This window comes from Tachypleus tridentatus, chromosome 8 (genome assembly GCF_004210375.1).
Source record: "Tachypleus tridentatus isolate NWPU-2018 chromosome 8, ASM421037v1, whole genome shotgun sequence".
Lineage (NCBI taxonomy): Eukaryota > Metazoa > Arthropoda > Merostomata > Xiphosura > Limulidae > Tachypleus > Tachypleus tridentatus.
Window position 1 is genome coordinate 12042741 of NC_134832.1, and position 27155 is coordinate 12069895.

The 27155-nt window shown below is 32.0% G+C and overlaps 1 pseudogene across 1 annotated transcript in view; it reads left to right on the plus strand.

Moving 5' to 3' along the window:
• Positions 1 to 27155, plus strand: part of LOC143223870 (putative inhibitor of apoptosis) — a 38984-nt pseudogene continuing 11829 nt past the window's right edge. Inside the window, exons 1-7 of the transcript XR_013013175.1 lie at positions 1 to 379; positions 719 to 1238; positions 12426 to 12604; positions 13250 to 13271; positions 14283 to 14415; positions 15309 to 15321; positions 20347 to 20476. The product of XR_013013175.1 is annotated as a putative inhibitor of apoptosis (transcript). The remainder of the gene's footprint in view (positions 380 to 718; positions 1239 to 12425; positions 12605 to 13249; positions 13272 to 14282; positions 14416 to 15308; positions 15322 to 20346; positions 20477 to 27155) is intronic.

Sequence of the window (27155 nt, forward strand, 5' to 3'; positions counted from 1 at the left end):
GTTATTGACGTACAAAAGTAATGACGTCTGTTCAATTTCAAACGGACACAGTTGAGGTACCAGTATTGAAGAAAGTGTATAGTGGAAACTACTTCAGCCATGAACAAGATTGTCTTGATACCTTTGACACCTGGCCAGAAAATTCACTAGTAGATAAATTTTCTTTAGCAAAAGCAGGATTTTATTACACAGGTCAAGAAGATGAACTTGTTTGTTTTAGTTGTGGACTACATTTGAAACACTGGGACTGCAATGACTCACCTGCTTCAAGACATAGTCAGGCTTTTCTGCACTGTAGGTTTGTATTATGCACTTCAGCAAATTTCTTTCTGGACAGTTGTCTACACACTAATAATTCCAGTTCGTCTGTCTCAAAGACCTAACCCAAATACTGCCAGAATGACTCTGGGAACATTGAATCCTCTGGAGTACCAGTATGTATTTTTTCTGAAGAAAACATGTTGAATAACTCAAACTATAAAATGGAATTCATGTTTCAAAACCAAATGGTGGACTGCAGCAGAATGTTATAACTGATATTTCTCATTAAAATGGTTATCAGCATGATTTCTATCACAATTATATGAATCATATTTCACAAAAGAAAGATTTTTGTTATGTTTCACAACAAAATAATCATTGAAATGCATTGGATTTGAATAACTCTGAAAGTGTAAATAATTGCATGTTAAAATTAAATGCTTTTTTCTCCTTAAAGGATGAGAGTTAAGAGTAAAAGGCTAAAAACATTTCAGAAGGGTTGGCCATTATCATTTGTAAAGCCTGAAGATTTGGCAAAGGCAGGATTTTTTACTTAGGAATTAGTGATGAAGTACAGTGTCCATTTTGTCAAGGTATTGTGTCTTCTTGGGAAGAAGCAAATGATGCTTTGAAAGAACATGCTCGTCATTTTCCATATTGTTCATTTGTGTTTGAGAAAGGGTGTCAAGATAAAAGAATTTCAAATTCTAGGATTTCTTATTCTTCAAATGGAGAGGATGTATGTTGAAACTATAAAGCAAGTATAAGTGAAAGTGTACAAGATATGGTGGTTTCTAAACTTTTAAAAGTGAAGCAGAAATATCTTAAGCTAGAAAAGCTTGGTATAAGTGTTCAAAGGGGACGTAAACATCTGTCCCAGGCAAGTTTAGCTGCAAGATTGAGGTCATTTGCCATGTGGTCAGAAGGTTCCCCTGTGCAACCTGAAGTTTTAGCAGAAGCAGGTTTCTTTTGTGTAGGTGAGTGCATGTTTCCATTTTTCATTTGCATATAATAGTTTTCCATAGTATTTTATTTGTGTTCTATAGTTTTGTCTGATATTATTAGGACATATATATTTGTAGTTAAAAACCTTGCAGTTTTAGTGTTTGTTTTTTGTGGTGTATAATTAAATGTGAATAGCAGTAGTAGTGTTTTGGATAATTCATCTTAAATCATGAAACAAATTCTAACTTAGAAATTTAATTTTGTCTTTTCATAATGTCAGTTATTAGAATTTTAAAATTTAATAACTTCTTAAGTTACTTCTGCAGCATAACATTTTTTTCCTTCAACTTGAAATTTTTTGTATTGTTACACTTGTGTACTGAAAGAGTTAACAACACACAGTAAAGCTTTTGAAAAGATTAGATGAAAGTATGCAGAATGTGAAATGAACATGAAATTTATCTAATGATGATAATATCAGTTCTTTGGGGCAAGTTCCAGATACCAGAATGTACAAAAAAAAAAGATTTGATAATGAATTGTATATATCTAGAAAGAAAGCAAATCCTTTTTTTAAGTCATTGCTTTTTATAACCAGAAATTAAATTAATGAACAGTAACCCAGGAATTTTCTTTCCATAAAGAAGTTTTCCCAGTACATAATTTGCAAATGTGAGGGTTTTTATTTCTGTATACTTTTAGAGTGAAAAAGCTAAGTACTCTTGAAACTGTACCATTTTAGACATAGTTGTAAAAATTCTTGGAAAATACATTCAGATCATGTTCATGGACGTATGTATAGAACACCTTTGAACATCATGCCTATGTTACATTAGTCTTTGATTAAAAATTACCCTATTCTCTAGAAAAAATTACAAAATCTTTGTGCTGATTAAGTGTAATATATAAGATTATACTTTTGGAGATAAATTTCTTTAAAATAATTGTTTGTTGTTTTTATTTTCTTGGCGACTTGTAAAAAAATGCCTCTTTTTGAGCCAGAAACATGTGTATACATAAGTAGAAAAATGTTAGTAATTGCAAAACTTTTAACCAATCAAGCCATACTTTAGAATATATAACTTTCTAGTCTATAGTTTTTCTGAAATATATTGGTAACATCTAGAATAAAATGAAAAACCGTGACAGTTTATTGAAGATGAATTTTTGTTGCTGGTAACATGTAGATGTAAAAAAAATTAGTGTTTGGAATTTTCACTGGTATAATGGAATGTTTTGGTAGCTTATCCTGCCAATGTGAAACTGTATGTTTTATGCTGTGGCATAATGTGTAGTGATATTCATTAAAATTCATGAATGAAAGCAAAGCAAATATGTAACTCACTGTATCTGCTATATCAAGTTACTGAGTGCTGTATTGATTATAGGTATAGAGCAAGAAGAGAATAGGAGTAGAGGTGGTGGGTGGGTGAGAGAAAACATTTTCAGTTCAGGTGGGACATATTTCCAAATGTTTCCATACTTTCACCCTGACTGGGACATATGGTCCCCATTGTCATTCAAAACTGTTCTGTGTGACATATAGGAGTAAAATGAGTTAAAAGGAAAGTATTTATTGCATTACACTTAATGTTGATATATGGTTTCCCTCTATGCTTCCCACTCAACCCTTTAGTTACTAACAAGATGCCTAAGCAGAATGTATGACATCTGTGTGCCCTTAACACTAGAGTGGCAAGTAGTGATTTGTTTGACCCCTAAACAGTGGGAATATTGTAGGTAGCAGTATCAGTTGATGATAGCTGCCATTTAAGGGTTAATGCACTTGACTCAGACAGCATAGAAGATAGTAAAAGTGAGTCGAGTGGTTTTGAAATGCATGGTGATGAAGAGGCAATGAGACATTGATGCTAACTCTCCATCTGATGATGAAACTGGACCTAGCAAAGAAAGACATAAACAGCATTGACAATGGGAACCATTTGTCCCAGTCACAATATGAGGGGATGGAGCACTGGGAAATTACATCCCAGCTGCAATGAATAGGTTAAAGGACAAAAATAGGGCATTAAAAGATTTTAAAAGAAAAAAAAAATAATATATTTGAGGTGTACAGTAAGCAACATAGAACATAAGGAGACAAAAAGATCATTCATCACTCTGAGTTTACTCACCTGAAAAACAACAACAAAAAAACAAAACATTCAAACCATATGTAATGTACTTTTTTACAATTATTGACATGTCCAGCAATAGTTATAGATAAATTTGTTATAATAGAATATTACATAACTAAGTGAACAATACCACCAGTTTGTAATATACGTAGAAGTACATGTGATTTTGCTAAATAAGCTCCTTGGAACTTTGTTTCAATAGCTACTATAGTCCATAATGCCAAAGTTCCATTTTTTAATACTTATGTTCCCATATTGAACCAGACCTTCCATAAGCAGTGTTTAAGCTAGTGGTTCCCAAAACGTGCACAGCAGCGAACTCACAGGGGCACTGTAGGATATTTCAAATTTTCAAGGGAAATGCAGTGATATCAATGTCTGTTGGAATACCATGCAAACTACTAGCTCGAGATAGTTTACAATTTTAACATTAGATCGAGCTACTTTCCTTTCATGTTCCCGAGTGTTTGAGATATGTTTTTGTTTACTTGTACTTTTGGCTATGCCAGTAACTTCTCAAACTTTCTTTTTCCTTAGATTTTGTATATAAATACCTATTGACTCTCTGGGTCCATCAGTAATTGAAATATCCAAAGGGTGTTGTGATCAAGTATCTGCAAGGTCTAATGAAGTTCATTGAATTATTTTGTTGATTTTTGGTCCTTGTGCATAGAAATGGAGATTTTTAACATTAATAAGAAGCATGGGAGTGAATAAAAGGAGAGCAAACCATAGATCAGTGGCAAAGTTGTGAAGAAACAGAAATATTGAAATATGATAGTTATCTAGATTTTGGTTTTACTTTTGTAGATGTCAATCATGAAGAGTGTCTGCAGTGTATATTATGTATAAAAGTTTTGGCTTCAGAATGCATGCTTCCAAGTGAACCAAAACACCACTTAGAGACCAATCTTCCAAACATGGCTAGTAAATTCTGTGATTATTTTACCAGAAAGTTAAAATAATTGAAAGAACAAAAAGGGACATTTTTGAAACAAGCATCAATACCAAGCAATGCTTCACTAGCATCCCACAAGGTGGCATATAGAGTTGTGAAATGTGAAAAGCCTCACACCATCACAGAAGAACTGATTTTACTGGCTGCAGCAGATATGGTGAACATTATGGTTGGTGAATCTGCAGGAAAACTGCTTTCAAAGGTGCCTTTATGCAACAGTACTATCTGTTGTAGAATTCAACACATGGTTGAAGACCTCAACAATCAAGTAATTGAAAAAATGAAAGAGAAGGAATTCGGGTTGCAGCTAGATGAGGTGATGGATAGTAACAAGGATGCTCATTTGATTTGCTACACATTACTGCTGGTACAAAGATTCAAGACTTGTTTGAGATCCTTCACACCTTTATATGTGAAATAAACTTAGACTGGACTAAGTGCTTTTGAGTCTGAACTGATGTTGGTCACTCTATGTCTGGCTGTTATGGAGGGTTGCAGGCAATCACAGGAAGGAACACTCTTGATGCACTGTGAACCCACTGCATAATTCACAGGGAAGCTCTTGTCTCAAAGCACCCGAGTCTTCCACTGTACCTAGTCCTGGAAAGTGTGTTGAAAGTGGTGAACTTTATAAAGACTCAGCCACAGAAGGTGAGTTTTTTTAAAAAACTGTGTGAGGATATGGGATCTGAGCACACATCTTTGTTGTACTATTGTAGCTCATGATGGATTTTCTGTGGGAATGTACTGCCCTGTGTGTTTGAATTATGACAGGAACTCTACTCTTATCTCAAAGAAGAAGAACACTGTGATAAAAATTTCTTGGATACTGATTTTTTGTCAAAATTAGCATACATGATTAATATTTTTGAAAAACTGAATGCATTGAATATCTCTGTAGGATTGCAACACATACACATTCTGAAACTTACAGTCTTCTGAAAAACATTACTGCTATGGAGAAGAAGAATAAATGAAGATGGTGGCAAAGTCTTTCTCCTGTTGCAACTGTTTGTTACATCCAATGAAGTTGGTTTGACCTAAGAACTAAAATTTGTTTTTGAAGAGCACTTGGTGCAGCTTAGAGACTGACTTGAAAATTACTTTCCAGAAGCTACAGAGAAGTTTGCATGGATCAAAGACCCATTCAAGGGTAAGGCCCCATCTAAAATTACCTCTGCAGAAGAAGAAAATCTTATTCAACTGTCTTGTTAGAAGACTTTAAAAACAAAATTTAGCAGCATGGAACAGAGTTTTGGATATCAGTAAAAGATGAATATCTGCTGCTAAGTGTTAAAGCTCAGCGAATCTTAATTCCATTTGTGATGCCATATCTCTGCAGAGCTGGGTTTTTGGAGGTTGCTGTGATAGAAAAGCAAGTACTGTACAAAAATCAATGTGGAACAGGGAATGAGTGTGGGTGGTATCAAATCTGATTCTAAAGTTTGAGAAGTTGTGCATTGTCAAACAGGTGCATGCATTGCTTCAGTAATTGTGGTTATTTAAAAATGAAATAAAAATATTGCTTTTACTTTGTATTTACATGTATTATTATTTTAAACAGCTAAGTTGTTTGGATCTAACTACTTAATAAATGGAATTGTTAGGTTTTTCTTTTTGCTTGGGGGTACTGTGAAAATATTGCTGAGACACTAAGAGTGCCATGAACTGAGAAAGTTTGGGATACTCTGGTTTAAGCTATTAAAAAGTTTATAACATCTGTATTACCTCTTCTTTTTTTTTCTGAAATTCTAGTTGGTTTCTTCACAGATTAAACTTCTTAAAATTTCTGTTGTATTTTTAGTATGCATAAGTCTTGCCTAGAATAAGGAGACCAAATTTCACGTATCATTATGAATGAGCCATCACTACACATGACTACTAAAACAAAAGTTAAAAGTAAAGAGTAAAAACCTAAAACAAGAAAATTATCAATTAAATACACATAATGCTTTCTGAAAGTGCTTGGATTGAATTAATATCTGTTCAATTGAACTCAATGTTTTACATGCTTTCAGAGTTTTATTAAGCTACCATCTTGTGTTTTAGTGTTTTTAAAATTGAATAGTGTTACCTTTTTTTTTAGTTATACTGCTTTCTTTCCTCAATGCAAATAGAGATTTGGGTTGCACTGTTTTGTTCTTTTTTCCAGGGAATCATGCTTCTTTGAGGTGTAAAATAATAATTACCTTGCAAAAATACCATTTTAAATTCTATCATCAGCAATAAAACTTCAAAAATTAATTTACAATTTTATAATTACAAAAAGCAACAACAGCTATTAAGGTATTGATACAACCAAAAGTTAAAAAAACAAAGCAGATTTAAATAGTGACAGTGTAACAAGATACACATTTTAATGAGATATATGTATGTTTAATATTACTATTAAGAGGGAAAATTATAAAGATTGTGTCTTTAAAAAATAAAGTTAAAATTGGGAAATTATTAAATTAATGATAGCAGAGAGGAGTTGAGATAATTATTTAGTATGAGGTGATTGTTGAAGTATAAAAGCTTCATTTAATAAAAAGTTTGTAATCTGTTGTTCCAGAGTTTAGTTTAAGTTTTCAAGAAGGATGGGATGGTTGCTGTTCCTCATTATGTAATTGGTGAAAGACTAAGTTTGATTAATGATCTCATATTAGACTACAGTTTCATACCACTTTCTGTCAAATGCAGTTCTGTTTTATAATTACAAAAAGCAACAACAGCTATTAAGGTATTGATACAACCAAAAGTTAAAAAAACAAAGCAGATTTAAATAGTGACAGTGTAACAAGATACACATTTTAATGAGATATATGTATGTTTAATATTACTATTAAGAGGGAAAATTATAAAGATTGTGTCTTTAAAAAATAAAGTTAAAATTGGGAAATTATTAAATTAATGATAGCAGAGAGGAGTTGAGATAATTATTTAGTATGAGGTGATTGTTGAAGTATAAAAGCTTCATTTAATAAAAAGTTTGTAATCTGTTGTTCCAGAGTTTAGTTTAAGTTTTCAAGAAGGATGGGATGGTTGCTGTTCCTCATTATGTAATTGGTGAAAGACTAAGTTTGATTAATGATCTCATATTAGACTACAGTTTCATACCACTTTCTGTCAAATGCAGTTCTGTTTTAAATCTCCTGAAAAGAGCATGCAATTTATTTTCTGACTACTTACATCTTCACCCTGAAATTTTCAAAATTCATAATATATCCTTAATTTCTTATACTATCACATGAACATTTTTTAACATAAAATAGAATATACCAAGAACCATAACATGTTCCAAGGTACTTGTTAGTTTTTATCACTTGTTTCTTGAACAAAAATTTAAACTCAGATCTTTAACTGAAAGAATAATTTAGGCATATTACCTGCAGCTTAAGGTAATATTTAAAAATTTAAAACTAGCTTAAAACCAAAGGCTGCCCAACCTTCTGTGTCTGTGTGTGTTGCAAATAAATTGTGGTGGTTGCAAAAACTGCTTGTAGTGATAAATCTACATATCATCTGAAAATACATGCATGTGAATATATGAGAACTTCAACTGGTAGCAGATATAAACTAATAAATCCATTTGAGTCTTGTATCTTATTGCATAGTGAAAATAATAGCCGACTCTTTTGCTTGAAAATTTTAAAATCCCTGCTGGAATAACAAATTCTGTATTAAAGAAATCCTTTACAGTTTTAATGATCAACCAACACTAAGTAATAACATCAACTCATCTCAGCAGGTATCTATTTAGCAGAAACATTGTTGTCCAAGACTCTTTCTTTGGCTGTCTGTCATAGCATAGAAGCAACAGTAGTCAAAATAAATGTATCAGAAACTACAGAAAAGGTAATTTCTTCAGTTTATTTGGTGCAGCAGAGGTTAGAATGGGTCCTAAATGACTATTTTAACACTGATTAATTTTCTTTGACAGATAAAAGACAGAAGACTTTTGAAATGTCATCCCCTACACTTGTGTCTTCACAACAGGTAGTTGCCGTCAATTCTACAGAGTTTCATCTGATTAATTTTGACTAAACTGACTGTCAAACCACAAAAAAAAATCCAAAAGATATTAATATCATATCGTGTAGCAAGTGGTGTTCAGTTAAAATGAATATCTTCAGTGATGCTTAAAATACACTTCAGACAGAAAATTACTAAAAGCATGTAATATGATCTGACATATAACAATTTGGCCTTATCTTTACTGAAGATAGTATATAAAATAAAACAAGCAAAACCTTACCAAGTACTTTTTTTTTTCAACATTCTAGAGGTACAAATTACTAGAGGTTGTGAGAAACTGTCGGAAGCATTTTCCTAATAGTAATTGAGCTCTTTAGTTCCCTTAAGAATATGCTTAAAATTTGTGTGTAATTATTTCCAAGTTTATGGTGTAGAATTTATTCAAAGGAGGTTTTAGCCCTAAACATGTTGTTTGTACAAGAGATCAAAATCTTTAAAAAATAAAATAGTATATTAATTGAAGGGAAATAGCATGAAGTGGATTTCTTTGCTGTTATTTTCATCTGTTAAGCACAGTGTTTGTGCATTAAAATGCAAATTTTAGGAATGGTACCATATCTGTGTTGCAAATAAGCTTTATTGTTATGAAAACTATGAAAATATACAACTACAGAACCTTTGAATGACATATTTACTGCAGGTAGAATATATATACAGTAGTCAATCATACATTCTTTAAAGCATGCTGTAGTAAATGTTTTATTTCTTTCCTTGTTTGAATATTGTATGTATCTTTAATTCATTTCCACATCTACTCACTGCTGATGATTTCTCCTTGACAGAGTAACACATCTACCTTATTACTTAAACCTTTTCTGAACTTTGAGGATCACAATCATGTTCTTGCTGATTTTCACAGCTGTTATAGTCATAAAACTGACATGTATCACTGATCAGAGCATCCCTTTAAAATTAATAATATTAATCTATAAATCTGGCTGTCTTGCATTTAATTAGGTGGGAGAAAAGTGACAAACCACTTAGAAGATAGTTGGATAATTGTGTATTGCCTAAAATGTAGTCTTGTAAATTATTTTAAATATTAACATTTTATTTAAATAAATAATCTATTTTGAGAAAAACATTTTTAATCAAAATTATGACACTCCCACATAAAAATTTGGAATTTATATTAATTTTAAACTATCATTAGAAATCTATTTCTGTTGGTCTTTATCTTACTTCTGTGTTTATCTGTTTACTTAAAATTTATTCCAGTTATACTTTTTGAAGTTTTCATCAGATTGTTACTAGTCTGTGGTATCATTTGGATATTTTATATAGTGTTAGGTATGTATGTAGTAGATTTAAGGGAGCAAATGCATATTTGTAATAATATACTCTTTTTCATATGGGATTTGTCAATGTGCCTGACCTTTTAACCACAAAGGTAACAGTAAGACTTTCAATAATATAACTTTTACCATGTTTTGTGTACCTTCATGAAATTTAGTAAGCTTACAGTAAACATTATTGTTTGTACACTGAACATCAGATTTTCAAGTATTATTTATTAAACATTTATCAGTAACTACATAAAGTCAGATTGTTGAATGTTCTGTGTATAAAGTAATTTTTTTATGTTGAGATTTAAAATACTTTTCCACCTGAACATTTTCAGATTTTATTTGCTAACCCCTAAAACCTAAACAAATATCAAATGTTTCTTTTGTAAATCTATATATTTTTTCTCTATCCTAATTTTGAACGACATAAAGATGAACTGCTTACAAACATGCAATACCTCTTGAAACTTGAATTTTTTTTTCATTATATTACCACCTAATAAATTTCCTATTTCTACATTTTAATTACTTTATACACACACACACACACACTAAGCAAACAGTGTCCTATAACTATTATAATTTGACTGGATTTGTAACTAACACAAGAGAGGCTTGATTTTCTTTATTGTTCAATCTGAATACCACAAGGTAAACTTTGAGACTGAAGATGGAATTGACACTACTCAGTGATAAAAATAATGTAGTATTGTATGCCATTTGATATATTAAGATTTTTGCCTTTTTACTGGTTGTAAATGAGTATGAAATGTTACAGAGAATTACTCGCAATTTGTGAAAGAGAGAATGTGACAGGTGGACATGGCCAATAAGGTTGGTTTTTTAGTTGATTAAGAAGGAAGGTTGTAATAAATTAGACTTCACCTTAGTAATATCTGTATCATAATGAGTAATTCTAAATTCCATACAAAACCTGTTACATTTATCATGTTATAGAAGTTTGGGTATTTTTTAAATATATTGTTATAAAATTAAGAACTTAAAAGTTACATGGTATTAAAACTTGATTTTGTATTTTTGCTTTGATGCCAAGTTCATTGGTATACATTGATAATCAAATAGCTAAATTTTGAATGTAACTAAAAGGTTGTGACAGATGCAGTTTGACCTAATTCTAATGAGAAGGTTAAGTGTAACATATTGTTTTTGTAAGAGTGTATAAATTAATATGGAAATATGGCATTTAGAATTTGAAAAATTTGGGAACCCAAATACTAGCTATCTCAAGAGCTTTTGACTTTTTACCTTAATAGGAATGATACTTGAATAAGCCAACAAATAATACAAGGTATATGTAAGTTGGCTAAAACATTTACTTTGTATGGTTTCTTTCAAAATGGGTGTTCAGAGTATGAGTAAATTTGAAGTACAGGGTGGACAAACATTCTGGATTCCCACATTTACCCTCAAACAAAGATAGTGTACATTAAAGAAAGAATTTATTGCATACTGACTTAGTTACATATCTCAAAGTGACCCAGACTAACAAGACAGTTTTAACGTATACTTTATTTTGGACAAGTTTTTGATTTATTATGTTACATATCCTATGTATTATTATTCTAAATAACCAAAATTTTAATTTGATTCTAGTAGTTAATTAAATTATTAAGTCAGATTATAAAGTTGGTATTTGCCAACAAAGTTGAAACAATTTCCTTTTTTAATGCAAATATATTTTAATATATATAAACATAAAAACAATACAATTTATAATAACAGTTATTTCTAATAGTTATTACAAATGATGGTTTATATGCAGAGGTTACAAACTTACAAATAGTACTGAGTTTGTATCTGGTCTAAAACTGAATATTTTTTTGAAGATCCAGATCCATGATTAGAAAATTAATTCTGAGTTGATATTGTCACACCTTGCTTAAGCTAGCTACTTCAGCTGGTCTCTCACTGGTTAGAAGTGTACTTCTTATGGAGGGAGATATTTAATGTCCATGTGAAAATTCTAACATCCGAAGTAATTCACTAAAGTTGAACTGTTTGAAATCTATAAATGTTTCTGGTTAAATTCTGTAGTTCTCTGATTAATATGTGTTAATCACAGTTATAACTTCTTAGGCCTATAACATACTGACTGTAGCTGTCCAATAATATTTTTCTCTTCTGTCTCTTGGCTAGCTGCTTTTTATAGGAATCACACAAATTTGTAGAAATTTTGAAAGTATTCTAGCATGCTTTTGTTAAATAAGTACTGTTGATTTTTATGCTCAAGAACGTTCTACAAATCTCAAGAATAGGCAGGACTTGTGTAATACAGTGAAGAATATACATTGCATGCAAAAAGGAAAAGTATACAGAAACAAATGTAGACACTAAGACAAATGTACAACAGTAACTCCATTATATGGTTAATTTAATAATCCAAAATGTCTGATGGCCTTCATTTTCATGACAGAAGATGATACTTTTCTATGTGCAGTGTGACATTTCTTACTATATTAGGGGTGATTGTAGTGAAATTTTTAGTATTTTTTTGTTTCAAAGCATCAGTTGTTTGCCACACAGTTTGACAATGTCATCCCCCAGTTAATTATTACACATCAGTAGGGGGTATCCAGGCTTTTTACCTGCTCTGTAGCTTTTAACATAACTCTCTGTATAAAACTTTTATAGTCTGAAAGGGTATTTTTAGGTGTGTTAGTTATACATCATAGAGTGATAATTTAGTATGTTTTAACTATTACTTGAAATTTGATATATATACACACACACACACACACACTTCATTTGTGTGATAATGTCATAAAATATCTTTTAAATCTTTTAAACTTTTTATTTTAGGAGTTCAAGATCACACAAAATATTTCTACTGTGGTGATGGACTTAGCAGTTGGAAGCTGGGTGATGATCCTTGGGTAGAACATGCCAGATGGTTCTGAAATTGTGGTTTTGTTAAAATAAACAAAGGGGATGAATTTATCAGGAAATGTTTTGAAGAACAAGAGGCTTTTCAATCCCCAGTGAGTTTTATACGTATACAAATATATATAAGTAAACATACTGTGGTTTACAAAGTTGAATCCTCATTCAGATTCCATACTGCCTTAACACCACCATTAGGTTGGCTGATTAATAACAGCTAAAGAATGATTTGAGTTTAATAATTGTGCTTGAAAATAAATACTATAAACTTCTGTTCATAATTCAAAAATATTCTTTTGTTCCAGGCACTAAAAAAACCTTTTTTTTATTACCTAGAAAAAGTATACTACTGGAGATTGCAAGTTTACAAATGTATGTATGTATAATGGCTTTGAAGTTTGTAACATCATTGCTAACAAGTTCATGTTGAAAGTCACATGTTTGAAAATAATTTTCAATTGCAGAAGTTATGAATGGGAGGGTGAAATCATGAGACTGGGGAATTTTTGTTGCATTTAAGAAATAAGTGTAACTAATTCTAAAGTGTTATCTGTTATTAAGTTATTGTCTTTTTACTAATTGTAGTTTTCTGAAAAAAAAAATTATCACAATGCAAGTAAATTGTAGCATGAACTATTTTGCTTGACTATTTGAAAGTAAAAATGTCTAGTAGGGTAGGTAGAGGTTTTGTATGAATGTACAAATAAACATTTCATAATCAGAAGTTTTGCTTTTTTTTTTAGTATGACAATATAGCAGTGGAGGGTAATATTGTTACTTTAAAGGAAAAGTATTATACATACAAATTGTTTTGTTCATGGTGCTTTATGGCAGGAGCCTTATGAGTGATGAATAAATCTGATATATATATATGCAAAAAACGGCTTGTTTGGGTTGAGAAAATATTTTTCATGGAAGAGCGAACAACGTTTTGACTTACTATGTAAAATATTTTCTCAACCCAAACGAGCCGTTTTTGCATATATATTTCTCTACAAGTGGGTTTTCTCGACATCACTGATTATTAAATCTGATATATGTTTTACTGAATACAATGAAATGAGGGAGCATTATTTTTCAAATGAAACATTGGGTCAAAGTAGGGTAATATCGTCATAGGGAAGTTAATATTGTCACTGAAATTATTTTTGTTGAGTGTGTTCATTATTTCCATCAATTTATTGTATCATATCATTTTGAATTAAAACAGTTAACTGTGGATTGTTGTATCATTTTTTTATAAAATACCGTTGTCAGGAAGAAGCAATGTTGGCACTAATCTGGATACAACCAGGTAGATATGCCTTGCACCACGAGGTGATAAAACCCTGTCTGATGATATGCTTAGTTGAAATCCGCTCTCATCTGCATTGGACACCTGTCTTGGATCTGCCAACATTTCCACATGATCTGGGACATCCTCTTGTAGATATTGGCAGCATTTTGAGAACCACTTCTGTGGCTTTACCCAGGTGACCATTGTTCTCTCTCTCCCCAGCTTTTATGGCTTGCTCTCAGACAGTTCCTGGTGTCATTTCACAAAAGCCAAATACCAGTCTTTTCCTAGAAGAAATAAAAATGGCTATTTCTCATATCTTGCACCTTTTTCAATGAAGTGAAATTGTATGTCTTGCTGAAGTTTAACATACCTGGCAAGTTGTCTTTGAATGGTTTTTTCCTCCCATCTCTCAGAAGAATTTTTTGTTACCTCCATACAAAGGTCTTGGCTCTGCTGATTAAGTATTTAACTAATACATTTTCTTCTGCTATATGCAGAATTGGCAGCTGACCCAAAGGACAAACCTTCTCAGAGAGGGTCATGCGGGGGAACATTGAACCACTTTACAGTACCCATCTTTGACATACCACCCCTAAAGGCTGCAATGACTCATGCCATTTGCCCTTCATTGTACTGCTGCCTCTTTTTCCTGATAACTAATTGAGATGACATCTATTAAATTCAGAATAGGGATTGTAGATTGAATCATATAGAGCATTGATTTGTCATTCCCTCCCAGGTTGCTCATACACCATGCATGATTGCTGCTACAAACATGCTATATGTGAAAATAATCGCTCCCCAGAATTGATACTGTAACTTAAATTCCATGTTCACATGTGATGTTTCATTTATTTATGTGGAACAATTAGATTGTAAATTGAGAATTTCCAGGATTTTCCTTTGATCTGCAAAGTGTTGGCATTACCTGAACATTGAATTTTTAGGTAGGTAATATTGTAATGCCTGGTTCTGTCACCTTTCAAGGTCATTTGACATGGCAGCCTCCAACAATTTGTTTTGCATTTTCTTAAATGAATAATAGCTGAAGTTTGTTGTTCTACTTCTCAGTTTTAGTGGAATACAAGTTTTTTCCTTTACTGTGCCCCTTATGAACACTGCTTATCAAGATATTTCCCATGTATCATCAATAGGTAAAGAATTATATATAAACCATAATACTCACCTTGATGTATTATCACTTGCCATTGACAAACACAATCGTTGGTAAGCAAAACTTTTGCTCCGAAAGTTTCCCATGCTATTCAACTCGTACATTGAATTTGCATTGGTTAATAAATTATTTATGTCACAGGTGATGATATTACCCTCCACTACTTTATTATATTACATTGTTTTCTGTACAGAAAATTTTTAATTTCACTTGCAGCTCAAGCTTTATTCTCATGGAAAACATATTGACTAGCTCAGATAAATCTAACTATGCTTGTTGCATAGAAAACATTGTGATAAGTTTGTGAAAGAAACTTTGAAAATATTGCTTTCCTTTTCTTTATTTCCAGGAAGAGAAAAAGGGTACTTTTAAATTTATTTAGATTTTTTATATTGTTACAAGGTCAGTCAATTCACCAACTTTCTATAAAATTATGGTAGAAAAATTAAAAGATAAAACATTTGAAATATATTTAGGAGGGTTTAGAGATTATGCAAATAACATTTGAGGCAAAAATGTATTTTTAATATTAAAATGTAAATCACTTATCACTTGGACTGGTATGTAGAAATGCTATCTATATTCACAAAAAAAGTCTTTAGTAAAAATATTTCATTAGAAAGTTAGATTTTTTTGTGTACAGAAACTTAATATTTGCTAAAAGTTAGTCCAGTTTTGTGAAGATGTATCAAGTGTATTAAAATTATAGTTTCCATACTATAATTTTTAATACACTTTATATCTTCACAAAAATGGACTAACTTTTAGCAAATAAAAACTATAACAAGTACAAAAGTGGTTATGAAGATGGTCAATTGGACCAGCTTTATTCTGAAGAAGTTTTTTATTCATTCCTTATTCTACCAAATGTTCACTTTTATTAATTGCCTTGGTAACCCATATTTAAGTGAACTAAATATTATGAAGATAAACTACAACAATAAAAATGGTCTAAAAAGGTTTGTTTAAAATCATCTTACAAGCTATTATTTCTTAGATAATTTGTTTTAAGGTCATCAGTCATGAAAGTTTTTTTTTTTGCGTGCATGCATTTATATATACATATGTGTATACACAATTTACAGTTATCACCATTTCATTAAAATGATGTTGAGAAAAGGATTGTAAGCTGATATTATAAAAAAAATTGAATTCAAGATTCAGGTGTTAGCATTCAGTCAGAGCTTGTTGCTTGTAATTTTCATTTATACTTTCATTAATTAATGTTATAGATATTTTTATCATGAGGATTTCCATTTCTTCTGGTTGTACATTATGTTGTAATGGTAAACAGTTCTGAGCAATGCATTTGTTTGTGTTAAGTCTTGAAAGTGTAGAATCAGTAGAGGGATTTTTTTATTTTATTATTATTATTACTATATATAATTATTAGAAAGTTTGCAACTTAATAGTTTCATTATCTCACTACAGATATATTAGAATTTTGGTTATCCAAATGGTGATAGCAGTTGTGAAAATGTCATTGTGCAAAAACAGATGCAGTTTGGCATAATTACTTCAACTATTCAACGATAAGATTTTTAGGAAGTTAATTGGTCATCAAAATTTTTATATTTTTCTGTATCTTTTGCAATTGTAATGAACTAACTTGTTTCTGAAACCTTCAAAGAAGAAAGAAGAAAACATTTCCTATTACCCACTTACAAAGAAAATTATCAAAAGTAGATAAATAAAAAATGTAACTGCTGAAAAGATTTTATTTCTGTCAAAAAATAATAGTTACAAAATTATGTGATCTGTCATCCATTGCAGCTGCTAATGTTTGATATAAAGTGAGATTTACAATGATTATGAAGCTGTTACTTGTATATTTAGTAAGTGACTTAATGCAAGTAAGAATTTACAAAAGCTTGAAAAGTATAACATTGTATCTAAAAACAAGTTACATTGTTAATTAGAATTTCACAAAAGTAAAATGAGACTAATCAAAGTTCTAGTGAGGATTTTTTGTCTATGTTACATGCATCTATGAAATTGCCAAGCTTCTACATTGTTGTACTTTAATTTTTTGTTATTTAACTAAGGGAACTACTGTTAATTTCCTTTTTATTGAAAAATAAATCCAGTTACTGGTTTTGTGGTGTAGGTGCTTTGTTTTATCACTTTCCTTCTCCATTACCACTTTTCTGTTATTTAATTATTTCAATGAAAGTTTTAGCCAACAACCTTAATGTGACTATTGATGACTTTTATCTGCCTGGAAGGATATGTTTACAAAATTAACAAAAAATATTTGTGCTCAGGACTAAAAAATATTTGCATGTGCATATAGTCTTGTCAAAGTGAACTACTTTTACGTGATGACAATAAAACTCTTTCAAACACTGTATGATCATTAATGTATTAAATGTTAAATATTTTTATCTATTTAACCCTTATCTCAAGTTATGTGATGTTTTTTGAAGAAAATATCTGTATAATTCAGCACACATAATTTTAAAACTCACAATGAAAAGAAGTGAGAGAAATGTTTACAGAAAACTTAAAAAAAACATTATCCTATATATAAATATTGCACTATTATGTGATAGTCTAATTCTTGCTTTATCTAATCTTATTTAAATGTACTCTATAGCTGTTTTCAAAGTTGCATTTCCTTAGTAAATGATTATGCCACTGATGTGGAATGAAATCCTTTATAAAATGTAAGGAAAATGCTAGAAAACCAAGAAATAGGTAATAGTTTTCAAGGATGGTAGGTTCTTATCAAAATAGCTGTTCTTTGGGATGGGAAGAAATGTTATAAAACAAATCAAGTGGGATTATTTTGTTAACAGGCAAAACTGCAGCTGTTTTGAAATGAAAATATGATTTAAGTAAGTATCCACCAATATCAAAATATTGGTTCTAAAATATTTATGAGTTGAAATTATGTTTAAACATAGTTAAAATTAATGTATCGAGTTGCCTTAAAAATTTGTTGGAAAAAGTCTGAAAAGTTAGAGAAAATCCTGCATTGAGGCACAGTGAATTAGGAGTAAGTTACTTTGTTTATCTTAAGTCGTTGTACATGAAAATGTATGATATACAAAATCTGTAAGAACCTGAAAACATAATAAATGAAGTAATAAATAAGTAATAAATTAATAATTAATAAATAAACTTATTACTTTGATATTTTCAAACAACAAATTACTATACAAGGTTAATCAGCCTCATTGCCCTAGAATCAGCAGTAAAATAAAAAAAAAAATCGGATATAGGCCTCATCTTGTGCTAATTAGCCAAATATTTATTTTGTTGTTGGGAAAAAGGTTTTTTCAAAACACTTGCAAAAATGAATACATAAGAGTTCCCAAACAATATTGATGCTAACAGAAAACATTTAATTTCAAAATTTGCTACTGGAGTACGAATATTAAACATTTTTCAAAAATATGATTCATGCATGTTTCAAATTATATTTTAATCTCTAATTGTTAGAGATTCATACTTTGAGAAACCGTTGTTCAGATCATGGATGGATCCAAGATGTTATAAGAGTTGGGCCCAACAAGACTTCTGCTAACACTACTTATAAATTTATATTACTTTTGTATTCTTAAGATGACTGGTATGGGTATTAGAACTTTAGTTAAAATAAAGCACTAACACCCCTACCAGCTGTCTTGAGAATACATTTTTACTTCAAGTGGGTGTCTCATCATCACAAATTATATTATTTTTGTTGTTTACATCACTTAACTATACAACACTAGTTACTTGAAAGCATGATTAAAAGTTGCCCAGCTCTAATTCTCTAATTGTGGCTCGGTTGTGTTATTGAAGTATATATATTAAAGTACTTATTGTATGAGGCTTTTTTATATACAGCTTTGAATATAGGTATTTGATCCTTTTGCATTAGAAAAAAAAAGTGATACTGTGAAATTTTAAAGTAAATTATGACAAAAAAGGAAAGTTTCTAAAAGTAGTTTTATATATATATCAAGATTTAACTTCTATAAATATTTGATAAAATTCTGTTTTTGATTTATTGTATTTTAGTTAATAATTGTTGTGAAACAAAATGTTAAATAATGGAAAGCCATGATTTGAAGTTTAAAGTAAGCAACATAACTTGTGAAGAAAGTTTTGCATATAGGGAATTTTAAATTGGTGTTTATATAAATAGCATGAGCATATAGGTGTGCATGTTATTTCTGGAAAGGAAATATTCTACCTAGTAGCACAATAATGCTTCTGGCACTTGGTGGTTTACACTGAGAAATTGACATGTTTGGAATGGACATATTTTATCTTATATACTCATACTATCAGTTTCATCCAGTTTCATCTTTATTTGTTTCTTCAGTGACTTAATTGTTGTTTGAGAAGCAGAATAAAAGGAAGTGGCTCATAATGCCACTACACTTCTGTTGAATCATCTTTTACAACTGAAAGTAGCAAACAACATAAGTTTGAAGTAATCTCTTGATAACACTGCTGTTTCTAATATGAAACTAATATAAGGTACATTTTGTACATTATAAAGTAGTAATAATAATAAAACTATATTTGCAACCTACAATCATTATACCTATCCTATTTAGTGACTATGGAAAAATATGTTAATTAGATAGGTTACTGCCTGCCTGTTTGTTTGATTCAACTAATTGTTTAACATAATCATGAAATAATACTTAACCACTATAGTTAAATTTGAAAGTCATTTGTTGGTTTTCATAAAACTTTGAGGCTTGAAACATTCTATATTTTATGCAAGCATAATAGTCAGTTCAAGTTTCCTGAAAGTTGAATGTAAACTTATGTAAATTTCACACATTTGGTTCTTGTTTCATGATAACGTATTTTGGTATGAAGCTGTTGATTATTATGAAAGTATTATGTATTTTTCATATTGCTTTTCTGTTAGTATGTGAGACCAAGTGTTGCCACCATGTAACTGAGTAACAAAAAATAAACAGTATTTTGTCACGATAAAAACAGTATTTCTCTTCCTAAAATGTGTTGTCCCATGCAAGTATATTTGCCACACACACACACACACACACACATGCATGCGTGGTTGATGTAACTGTAAGTTAAGTTTGAGTGACCCACTTAAGAGTTAAGTTCAGTTTAACATTGTTTTAGAGAATTGAAACATTTGATACAATATGACTGCAGTCAGGTAATGGTCTGTCATTGGATAGTATTTGGTTAATTTACTGGTTTGCTAACCTTGTATTCATTTATTTTGATCTTATAAATCATGCATATATATTTTTATTAAGTAATTTGCAGAGAATTTTATTATTAAATTTAGCTACTCACTAAAATTTGTTAAAGTGAATATGGAATTATGTTCATGACTATTACAGATTTAATTTTAAAATTTAATTGCAGGTTTTTATTAATTTAGTGTTTTTGCACTGAAACAATAGTCTTCAAGTAGAAAGGAAACAGATTTTACTGCCTCTTCTGTACCCACTTCTCCTGATGTAACAGTATCGGGACAAAATATGAAATTGAATAGTAAGGAGAAAGAGTGTGTGTTGCATCATTCAAGCTGTGGTAAGTTAATATCCATTTCATTAATTTATTTTGGATTATTCATATAAAAGATGTATTCTAAAAGAGAAACTGTGAATTTTCAGGGAAAGAAAGTATTCTGCACTTTTAATTTTTCTTACATACATACATGCAATCTATGTATTATTAAATATTTAAAGAAGTTATTAAATGGTTATTTTCAGGACTTAGATGAAATTGATAGTTAAACTTTTCCCCATTAGTAGAAAAAAATATACTTTGTTGCATGGAGTGAGAAAGGGTTAAAATACTTTTCATCTTTTAACTCTTAAGTGCACAGTATTATTGTTTTAAAGTTTCTCCATATTTCAGATAACTTCTATATTATGTGATTTTTAACATCTCTACAAGAAATTTATCAGTTGGTGAATAACAGTGTTTATTCTAAATTTATTAGTAACATTAAGATTTAAAACAAAATATACAATTACTATACATACTTTGAGTGGTTTCTGATGACAAGAAACCCACTTGAAGTAAAAATGTATCTAAAGCTGGCTGAAATGGTATTAAAAGTTTTATTAAAATAAAATAGAGAATAATGTTTCGATCTTCTAAGGTCTTCTCAGTGTGGATTCCTGTACATAGTGAATGGACCTCCCAGAGAAGGTTCTGTTCTTTCAATTTACCTCCTCTGGGATTTAAACATCCACCCATGTGTTTGCCATGCTTGGCGACCCGTGAAGGGGAGGAGAGGATCCTTGTGGTTGATGGGTCCAACCCTAACACACCACTTTGACCTTGAATTCCTGTAAACGGGCAGCCTTGGGGTGGCATTCCTAGGGTTAGTCGGCTGGTCCACTCGGGCTAGGGTCAACTAAGTACTAGTTTTGGAAGATCTCAGCAGGTGGTTTGGACATTGTATCTGATGCTGGTGTTTGGGTATAGTGCTCCTGAATTCCTGGCATTGCTGTAATGTCCATGTTTGACATTGTAGTGCATACCCTTGAAGGGCACCATGATGGGTGTGGTCAGTGGGCACCAAAACATTTTCTTTATTATGGATCTCCCAAATAAAACTTAAGTAGTGAAAAAAAAAAAACAGTTCATAGGTAAACAAACACATTTTGAAGATTCTGAGCAGCAATCTTCAACATCTGTGGCACCTGTACCTCATTGTCTTATATTACATTCTCTCTCAGACAAACCGTGAGGGCAAATGACTCCCTTTTTTATTCATAAGGGACTAGAAGGATTTGATGGCTCTCTAAAGTCAGTCAAAAACTTTGCTTTGGTGACATGTTGGTGGAAACATCCACATCTAAACACAGTGAACTCTTGTTACATTCTAAAGCAATTGGGGATATATCCATTGAAGGTACTCCCCATGCTACTTTGAATTCATCATGAGGAGTTATTGTTGAGAGGGATTTGATGACATCTCCAAGTCAGAGATTCTCTCTGGTTTCTCCACCCAAGGAGTTTCTGCAGTGAGGCACATCTCCACTCGCAAAGATGGAATTATGATGACAACTAATGATCTCATTTTAATGTGTACGTCACCATATCCACCTGCCACCATCAAGGCAGGTTGTCTTAGTTGCAAAGTACAGCCATATATTTCAAACCCTCTCAGATGTTTCCAGTGTCAGCAGTTTGGTCACTCAAAGACATCATGTTGTAGCCCCTTGACGTGTGCTTATTGTGGTTGCAAGGATCACGATACCTATGAATGTGAAACATACCCTCATTGCATTAATTGTAATGGCTCTCTTCTATCCCATTTTTGTTCTTGTCCTAAGCGGTTGGAAGAAAGAGGTGCAGTGTTTAAAGACAATTCAAAACATTACTTACCCTGAGGCTTGAAAGTTACTGTCTACCACTTCACCTCGGATGTATGCTACTGCACTTCGTTCCACTGCTACAGTGGGAGTACAGATGGATCTCTCTGTGCCTCCAAAAGAATCATTCTCAAACCAAATGAAAAGTCTTTTGACTTCCATGGTTAAGAAAGTTGGTGAATCAACATCAACACCAATCTCTGTCCCTAACATTCATTCCAGCAAACCCCAAGATCCACTTACTTTGGTTCCAGGTACAGGTATTTCCTCAGGTACATCATCTTCTCCTGTCCCAAGATGCAAAACAATCATTTGTTCACGTCCTTAGTCACTGGAGTCCTCTTCCAACAACAGAGATCTGTCCAACTGACCCAAGGCAGGTTTCATGGAGGTTGACAGACCTTCCTCAAATAAATAAAATAAAGGTGATCACCTGTTTCTTTTTGGGCTTATTGTCTTTATGCCTATAATTGCCACTTTACACTGGTGGAACTCAAACTGGCCCTTTATCGGTCTGGCAGTACATTGGTCACACCTGATGATATATACTATGATTTCTATCTCCTGCTTCCCTCACTATTCTTCTGATTGTTTTTAATGAGATCTAGCAGAAGAATGTTTTTCCTCATGCCTGGCACCAGGCTGTTGTCCTACCTTTCTCTAAGCCTGGGAAGATTCCCAAGATTCCTTTAAACTACCGTCCAATTGTTTTTACGAGCTGTCTCTGTAAGAACTTAAAGAGAATGGTTAATGCTCATCTTGTTTGGTTCCTCAATTCAAACAACCTCCTCTTGCCCACCCAGTGTGGGTTCCAACAACAGCACTCTACCATAGACCACCTGATTTGACTTGAAACATAATCACAGAAGTCTTTCTCAAACATCATCATCTTGTATCAATATTCTTTGACCTTGAGAAGGCTAATGACAATATATGGAGGTATTGCATTTTGCAAGACCTCCACTTATGTGGGTTACATGGTCATTTGACCATTTTTACTAAAAATGTGTTAATGGACAGGCTTTTAATTTCTTTCTCTCTAAATCTGTTTGCATGCACTTTTTCCACAAGTGGGGTATTCACACTGAACCTGAACTCCGTGTCGGTAAAGTTGTGCTACCTGTGGCCCCTGAGTTCTTGGGGCTTATCTTTGACTGTAAACTGACTTTTATTCCACACATCAAGCAGCTAACTGTTAAGTATACAAAGGTACTGAACATCCTCCATGTCCTCTCTTCTACCACTTGTGGAGCAGATTGATATTCTTTACTAAAGATATATATTGTGCTGTTATTCAATTGAAACTAGACTGTGAATGTCTGGTCTATGGCTCTGTCAGAACCTCATCCTTGAAGATGCTGGGCCCCATTCATCATCAGAGACTTTGGCTCTGCAACGGGGCTTTCTGCACTTCCCTAGTCCAGAGCTTGTAAACAGAGTCTTATGAACTTCCTCTACACCTCTGCTGTTTGCAACTTTACTGTATACATTGAAACTTTGATTCTTACCACAGCATCCTACCTGGGGTTGTGTTTTCCTTCTTCAGTAGGCCATTCTTTTTCAAACAGACTATTTGCCATTGTTCCTTTTGGCCTTTGTATCCAGGCACAGATGGATGAAGTGGATCTGTCCTTGAATTACATTGCTGTATCCACTGGACAGCCCATCCCACCATGGCTTATTGCAATCTCCAAATGTGACCTTTTTTAAGTCATCTGAGAAAAGCAGATACTCCTGATTGGAAGTACCATCTTTTTATTTGCTGAACATCTTTCAAACCATCCTTCCATTCCAATTTATACGGATGGTTTGAAATCAGGTGACTCTGCCATGGTTTGTTGTGGTTTGGTAGTTGTGCACAAAACCCCCTCTATAGTTTCTGTGTTCACTGCTGAACAGTATGCCATTTCTCTTGCCCTGAACCACGTAAAAGCTAAGCAGCACTCAAATTGCACTATTCGTACTGACTTGCTTAGTTCTTTACTGTCCCTGGAATTGTTTCACATTAGTTTTCATGCTATTCTCGCTGATATTCAAAACTGACTGGCCTATTTCTCTTTAATATCTACTTCTATCCAGTTCTTCTGGATACCAGGCCATGTCGGTATTTGCTGGAATGAGCTTGCAGACACTGCAGCTAAGTCTGTCTGCTCTGGCACTATTATTGTTGTGCCTGTTGCATACATGGACTATGGCGTTGTATTCAAGTTGGCAGTCGACTTGGAGAGAGCAATATGAAAACAAGCTTTTCCAAATAAAATCCTCTATTGGACTTTGGCCCTCTTGTTTCCATAAGGATCAGAAAGAGGAAGTTGTCCTAACTAGACTTCTCATTGGTCAAAGTTTTTTAACTCATTTTCTTTTTTCTGTGACTGATGCAGCAATGTGTTGTCTGTGTGACGCTTAGATCATAATAAACCAAATTTTACTATCTTGCCATAGTTATGACTCTCAACAGAGGCACCATTTTAGACATGTTTTGTCCCAAGGTTTACCCATAATGTTGAACATTGTCATTGATGATGGTTACACTGTCCACCTTGCAAATATTTTTAGTTTTTTAAAGGCAATTGACCTTTTTAATGCTATTTAAGTTTTTACTTCATAAATTAGACCTTTTTTTAATATGATTCCTTTTTACAAATTGAAGTACAACTAGTTCAAGATGAAATTAGAAAATGGCCGTAATGTCAAATAACTCGAAACCAGGACTGGAAAGGCCAACTTCAGGTGACTGATGCTGATGTTTGAACTTACCCATTAGTCATCCTGGCAAGTTATAATAATTAAAATTATGCTGCAGAAAGTCTTTTAAAACTTGTATTACTTTAATTTTTTAAGGACAGCCATGATGTCAAATAATTTGAAACCATGACTGGAGACGCCAACTTCAGGTGATTAACGCCAATGTTTGAACTTACCCATTAGTCATCCTGGTGAATTATGATTATTAAAATTATGTTATAGAAAGTCCTTTAAAACTTGTATTACTGTACTTTCTTTCTTACTGCTGCAAACTAGATACAAAAATTGGATTTAATACTATTTAAGTTTTTAATTCAAATATTAAACTTTGTTTTCTTTTACCTTAATTTCCTTTTATGAACTTTAATAATTTGATTTTAATTTTAACTTTTTACCAGATATTTGGTGCAGATAGCCTAGTTGCTTTGTGCCATAAAATGCCAAACCAGTCAACCAACCTTCTTAGGCTATCTTCAAGTTTGAAGATAACCTAAGAAGGTCAAAATATTGTTTCCTACTTTATTTTGATAAAAGTTTTAATATCCATACCAGCTGTTTTGAGATGCTTACTTTAAGTGGACTTGAAAAAAGTATCAAAATGTAGTCCAAAATATGAAGCCATCTATGAAGAATATAAACAGTAATGTTATACAGAATAAATATTTTGATAGTTCAGATAATGGTAACTTGTGTTAAGATAACAAGTTAATTGGAGCAACAAACATATTAGTTTAAACATATTAGAAACAACATCATTTCAGTATTCTTGGGCTTCAACAGGATTTTCCTTGCAAAGGCATGATCTATAGCCCTGAATAAAAAGTTTTCTGATGGGAGGCAAAGGGACTTCTTTGTTAGTTTTGTGATGACAATCAGGAAGTCAGTCATATATCCTTTTACCCTTCAAATGTTTGCTTCATCCAAGTTCCATCTCGTCCCCAGCATAGTGTTGACAGTGGATGCAGTTCTTGCTTTGTTCGTCAGATGAGCCCCACAGGTTTATGGCTGGAGCTTTTCCCAGCGTGGATGATATGTGTTTGTATCAGACACTTTTGCTCGGTCTTGAATGAAAGTTTTCACCAGGCAGATGATTTCTGGGTCTCTCTGGAGCAGGGATATCCACATATCCAAGTTTTTTATATTTGGGAGAAGCCACAATAATGTTTTTCTACAGTGTAGTAAGGGGAACATGTCTAGAAAACTACATTATATAACAGAAAAAAAATCTTAATTTATAAAACAAAACTTAATGACTTGTGAATTCATCCCATTGCAATTACCAAACTATCAGTTTCCATATTCTTTCTGTTATAAAAAATATAGAGAATGATGAACTATTTAAAAAGATGACAAAAACCAACAAGTTACGTATTCTGAAGCAAACTGATTAGTGTTGACTATTGAAGATTATTTGATTGGGAGTAAGTTTGCATGTAAGGAAAACAAATAAATATTACATCAAGAAAACAATGAATGGTCTTGACACTGATTTTTTTAATAGTAATGCTTTTGCTCAGAATAATAAACAAAATTGAAGTATTACCTGTATTTGTATTTTGTAGTAAATGCAAAAAATTTTATTAAATAGCTGAATTCAAATATTTTATTTGTATTAACTTGTTGCTAATAAGAATTGTGACACTTTCTCTGTAGACATCCTCTCATTTTTTAAATTATTTACCACCCCTCCAAAAATTGCAAAATGTAATGTAGATTAAATTACTTATTATAATGTTCTCATCACTCAGGCAAAGCGTAATTTTTATAGCCTTCAATTTTGCTTAATTACAGAGCCATCAAATAGAAAATCAGACTCTTCTTGCCATGCTCACCTGTTGCATCCTTCCTTTCAGAAATGCCAATAGCTCTCTCTGATATTTAATACTATATTACTTATAGTGAATAGAAAGCCAAGGTTTTAATTTATCAAGTAACATATGTTGTTTTATGTGGAAAACAATGTTTATTTTGCTTCCAGTTCAAACATTATTCCTATGGTAGACATGTTAATGAACTTAACTGAAACTTTTAATGGCCATTGTTGAATAATTAAAAAGCCAGAAAAATTGTGAAAGTTAAGGAATGTTGTCTGATTTTTGCATATGATTATTCTATGTTCTTAAGTGCATTATTTT